This window comes from Trichosurus vulpecula, chromosome 6 (assembly GCF_011100635.1).
Source record: "Trichosurus vulpecula isolate mTriVul1 chromosome 6, mTriVul1.pri, whole genome shotgun sequence".
Lineage (NCBI taxonomy): Eukaryota > Metazoa > Chordata > Mammalia > Diprotodontia > Phalangeridae > Trichosurus > Trichosurus vulpecula.
The window spans coordinates 29,430,166-29,436,165 of NC_050578.1; the positions used below are offsets into that span (position 1 = coordinate 29,430,166).

General features: G+C 43.6%; 1 protein-coding gene across 2 annotated transcripts in view; it reads right to left on the reverse strand.

Annotated features, from left to right (window-relative positions):
• The window catches only part of LOC118854050 (long-chain-fatty-acid--CoA ligase 1-like), an 82,168-nt gene extending 76,399 nt beyond the window's left edge, over positions 1–5,769 (reverse strand). For both annotated transcript variants that reach the window (XM_036764357.1, XM_036764356.1), the window contains exon 1: positions 5,668–5,769. The gene's annotated coding sequence lies outside the window, so the exon portion shown is untranslated. The remainder of the gene's footprint in view (positions 1–5,667) is intronic.
• Positions 5,770–6,000: the final 231 nt, after the last annotated feature.

The following is a 6,000-nucleotide window of genomic DNA, read 5'->3' on the forward strand; positions in this document are numbered from 1 at the left end:
TTCAGCTCGTAACTTGTTTCCTTGAGGTCAGATTGGTCACATTGCAGTAAAACTGACTTAGAAATCTTCCTCTACCTGCAAAAAACCAAAACAATCCTCTCCTACTCTTATTCTATTGGTTTGGTTTTTTTTCTTGGGGGGGGCAGGGCAATTAGGGTTAAGTGACATGCCCAAGGTCACACAGCTAGCACATGTGTCAAGTGTCTGAGGCCACATTTGAACTCAGGTCCTCCTGACTCCAGGGCCGATGCTCTACTCACTGCACCACCTAGCTGCCCCCTACTATTATTCTATTCATAAATGTTTCACGATATCTAACTTCTCTATTGCATTTTTTTGTTTATAGCAACCTATGTAGGGTAACTGACATGAGTCTGGGGCTTCTCAAAACTCAAAATGTCAAAAAACTATTCAACATGGATTGCACTGCTGGCACTGGTGCAGCAAATAATTTTTGTTTTTATTACAATGGTAAGCCTTGAGAATATAAGAAATATATATTATCAAGGTTTGAGGTGATATCTGTATTCATCTTATCAGCTAGATATGACAGTTTTAAATTTTATATATTATAAAGATAATTTTTTCTTTGGATAGGACTGGGCAGCTTGTGATTTTACCAGTGATGGGGCACTCCTACTGTGGAAACTTCCCCTATTGATACAGATGGACGACTCATTTTCTTGTCTTTGAAAGTTACTGGAGGGCAGAATGACTGGTCCATGGTCACACAGCTGGTATGTGTCAGAAGGAGGATTTGAACTCAGGTCTTCCTGGCTCCAGACACCTTCCTGTTCCCTGCTATCACAGTGCAGCTTGACACATGCTTAACAATATTAAATTATTACACAAGAACATTCATTACCACATGAATCTGCCAGCCATCATCTTTTCCTCTGTTTATATACTTTAAATGTGACAACGTGAACAGTTAGCCAAATATTCTTCATATCATTACCTATCTTTATATACATAGACACACATAGATAGATAGATCCTTCCCTCCCTGTGGCTATGGGAGGCCACTAAAGTCAGTCAGGAAAGCACTGTGTTAAGGACTCTGGCAGCAGGTGGGCAATGTTGACATTCAAAGCTAACCACCCTTCTTTATCCCATACCCTTCATCACCACCCCAGACACACACTAGCCTTTTCAGTCTGGATTACTTTCCAGTCATAAGTGTCAATCAATGTAGCAATGAAAAATAGACACTGGGGCATTTTTTTGACCACCTCCGGTCTGGGGTGACCTTCACTAACCAGCTCTTAAGTCACCACACACATACTCATTTTCATATGACTGACTGCCATAGTTCTGAAAGTAAGCTTTCCAAAGGACTCAGGATACCAATCATAAGAATTCTGATTTAAAAAGAAATTTGCTGACAATTCTTACTAAGTCTTGGAAGCAAATGAGCAAGTAGCCCCAGGGCTTCTGCTATATAAGCTTGAAGGCAATGTTTGATACCTGACAACATTCTAAGGACTGATTCTACATTAACAACTCCAGGGGCAAAAAAAGGTTATTAATCAGGTTTGGACACTGCTAAACAGATTCACTTTCCCTCAACTCCCAACTGTTAGCATTTAGAGTCAAATCCAATGGATAAATCTCCAAATTTCTAATTCCCTCCAACTATGATGAAACAGTTCCCATAAATTATTAACAGTGTCCCATTTAGATTGCAACAACACAGGGTAATGTCACATTTAAAGTGTTTAACAACATGCTAGCAAACTTGGGGGAGAGGAAGAACCCCCACTAGGTTTTTTTTCTTTTTTAATTAAAATGACAAGGCAAGGAGTAGGTTTTACTGTCACACAGTTGTCAAAACCCAAAGAGAAACAGATTCTCATGAAAATAAGGTGTCTTGCCAAGCACCTCACCGCTATGGTTCACATGAAGAACAAATAGACATTTTTCATTGCTATTAAATTGTACCTGGAAGCAAACACTAAACATGAGTAGTATGATATGATAGGAACAGGATCAGGTTCTCATGTGTGCCCTTCATACTTGCCCTGAAATCTGAATGACAACTTAAAATGTCTCCCCCTTTACTCAGGCAGCATGGGGGGAAAATTCATTTCTCTGACTAAAAACTGAGGAAAAGCAGTACATTTTTTTAATTAGATTTTTTATTGTTAGTTTACAACACTTAGTTTTACATGTTCTTGAGTTTCAATTTTCTTCCTTTCCCTCCTCTCCCTCCTACCCCCCAAGACAGCCTACAGTCTGATATAGATTCTACATAGACCTTCACATTAAACTTATTTATGCAATAGTCAGATGCAAAGAAGAATTATGACCAATGGAATGAATCATGAGAAAGAAGAAACAAAACCAAAAATAAGGAGGAAAAAAAGAGAGCCAATAGTTTGCCTCAATCTGCATTCAGACTTCACAGTTCTTTCTCTGGATGTAGCCAGCACTCTCCATCATGAGTCCTTTGGAGTTGTCTTTTAGCCTTGTATTGCTGAGGAGAGCTAAGTTTATCAAAGTTAGTCATCATAGAATCGATATGTCTGTGGTTGTGTATAATGTTCTCCTGGTTCTGCTCCACTCACTCAGGATCAGTTCATGTAGGTCTTTCCAGGTTATTATGAAGTCCGCATCTTCCCCATTTCTTATAGCGCAATAGTATTCCATTACATTCATATACCACACTTTGTTTAGCCATTCCCCAATTGATGGGCATCCCCTTGCTTTCCAATTTCTTGCCACCACAAAAAGAGCAGCTATAAATATTTTTGTACATACGGGTCCCTTTCCCACTCATGCGATCTCTTTGGGATATAGTCCTAGAAGTGGTATTGTTGGGTCAAAGGGTAAGCACATTTTTATAGCCCTTTGGGCGTAGTTCCAAATTGCTCTCAAAAATGTCTGGATCTCTTCACAACTCCACCAGCAATATAACAATGTTCCAATTTTCCCACATCCTCTCCAGCATTTATCATTTTCCTGTTTTGTCATGTTAGCCAATCTGACAGGAGATATGTGGTACCTAAGAGTTGTTTTGATTTGCATTTCTCTAATCAATAGTGATTTAGAGCATTTTTTCATGTCAACAGATATCTTTAATTTCTTCCTCTGAAAACTGCCTGTTCATATCCTTTGACATTTCTCAATTGGGGAATGACTTTTATTCCTATAAATTTGGCTCAGTTCCCTATATATTTTAGATATGAGGCCTTTATTAGAGACATTGGTTGCAAAGATTTTCTCCCAATTTTCTGCTTCCCTCCTAATCTTTGTTGCATTGGCTTTGTTTATACAAAAACTTCAGTTCAGCATAATCAAAATTATCCATTTTGTGTTTTATAATCCTCTCTATCTCTTGTTGGGTCATGAATTCTTCCCTTTCCCATAAATCTGATAGGTAAATTGCTTATAGTATCAGCCTTTATTCCTAAATCATGTACCCATTTTGACTTTATTTTGGTATACGGTATAAGATATGGGTCTATGCCCAGTTTCTGCCACACTAATTTCCAATTTTCCCAGAAGTTTTTGTGGAATAGTGAATTCTTAGCCCACAAGCTAGATTCTTTGGGTTTATTCAAGAGTAGATTGCTATAGTTGGTGACTTCTGCATCTTGTGTACCTAACCTATTCCACTGATCCACCACTCTGTTTCTTAGCCAGTACCAGGTAGTTTTGAGTACTGCTGCTTTATAGCACAGTTTAATATCTGGTATGACTAGGCCACCTTCCCTAGCATTTCTTTTCATTAGTTCCCTTGATATTCTGGACTTTTTATTCTTCCAGATGAATTTTGTTATTATTTTATCCAGTTCTGTAAAATAATTTTTTGGTAGTTCGATTGGTATGGCACTGAATAAGTAAATTTATTAAGGTAAAATTGTCATTTTTATTATATTAGCTCTGCCTAACCACGAACAACTGAGAAAGCAGTACATTTTACTTTAATCTTCCTGCAGCCCAAACTGTCAACTTAATTTTTTGGAGGGGCAGGGCAATTGGGGTTAAGTGATTTGCCAAGGTCACACAGCCACTACATGTGTCAAGTGTCTGAGGCCAAATTTGAACTCAGGTCCTCCTGACTCCAGGGCCAGTGCTCTACTCACTGCACCACCTAGCTGCCCCTTGTCAACTTAAATTTTAAGTAAATTGAGACTGTTGCCAGTACCATTGTGTAGACAGCATGTTCTAAAACAACCGGAGCACAAATACTTTTTAAAACAACCCACAAGTTTACTGTTTTCATTTTAACAATCCTGACTTTTCCAAGTCACAGCATGAAGCTATGATTAAATTGGAGTCAGAATAGGGGGGAGGCAAATTATACTCATCTCTCTTTGGCTAAAAGAAATTCAGCCACCACATGGACAAAAGCATCCCGTGATTTGCAGTATCTGCCATTCTGGTTGGCGGTCTTGCGATATGGCTGCCTCACAGGAGATTTCTGAAAATGTCTAACACATAAAAGAATGTCCAAGCTATATCTAGCCAGCCTCAACTGATGTGATCTGAAAGCTGCTTCTCCAACTCTAACATTATGAATTTTGGGTACGAGTGATGGGTTTTTTAAAGCAAATTTTAAAACAGACATAAAACCGAGTCCCTTGAGATTGTCCTGACTCCAAAGTCCCATGTGTACGTGAGAAAAGTTTTCTGTCAACCTCCCAATTCTCCTTTGGCAGGTAAGGTATCTCCAGCGTTCTTTTGACCAGTGACTCCATCCACCAGGGGCATTGCTAGGGCCAGGACCTCTTCTGGAGATCTGGAGAATGTCTACATATGCCAACTGGTGTTAAATGCTGCATTTCGCCTCTTCCAATACTCTTTAGAGTATCAACAACAAGAGTGCCCTGGGCAAGCTGTATTTCAAAGGCCGCTGTTGTCTAACAGGACATAGCCCTAACCCTAATAAAGTAGTATTATTTTTTAAACTAAGAGCTTCACCATAGCGCCCGCCTCCTGCATATCCTGGTATGGAGAGGGGGGAAAGGGGGGTCACGGGGAGACTACAGTCATGCCACCCTGATAATAGCAAAGGCTGAGACGACTGGGTGGCCAAGGAGTGAGTGACCGTACCAGCAGTGCCCACCGCCTCAACCATGAGGCCGGCTTCTGACACGCGAGTAACCCGGATAAGTATCTACGCCAACACCGAGCTGCCTGTCCCGAGAGTCTCTCACAGGTTGCTTGCAGGAGCCGGCGCTACGTTGTACTGCCCTACCCAGCACTGCACTGAGCGGCCTGGCCCGGGCGGGCTGGGGACAGGGAGGAAGGAGAGAGAAGAGGAAACGAGGCAGGCATGCATGCATGTGGGCGTACAGGCTGGACGGCCCCAGCCTCACGCACAGGAAGCAGCGGTCCGAGACAGGGGTTAGGTTGGCCTCGCAGCAGCTGGAGAGCCGGGGGAGGTAGGGAAGGCGGGGATAGGTTCAAGAATTAGGGAAGGCATATGCTCTAGAGACCAGGGGGTGGAGGGGAGGGAGAGGGAAGACGACCAAAGCTGCGGATGCAACCCCTCCACACACACGCATACACACACTCCCCCAGTACTCTGCTCCTCTCCCGCAGGGTGGAGGGTACCACGGAACCTCGAGCGAACACAGCCTCGGGATGGGGATGGGGGGGGGGGGGAGCGGGGCAGGTAGCGGACCCTTCTTCCCCTTTCTCATGCACTCATCCACTCACCTCGTTGTCCCCAGGCCGAGCCCGCCCCGCCAGCAGAGAGCACAGTTTGTTACTGCCTGCAGCATCCCCAGGCTGGATCCTATTTAAAGGGCAGACATCTAATGCAGCTGCGGACGTTCCTGGGAGGCTGCTGTGAGGTGCGCGTGCCGCGCCCTCCCCGACCCCACCCCTTCCCCGCCCCCCTACTCCCCACCCCGACCCCTACCCCCACTTCCCTCACCGGGTCTGACGGCGCGCGCGCGGGCGCGCTCCCGGGCCCTGACAGGAGGAGGCTGGACTAGCAGCTGTCCCTGGGGTGGAGGAATCGGGAGCTGACCGCTATCTAGCCTCCTC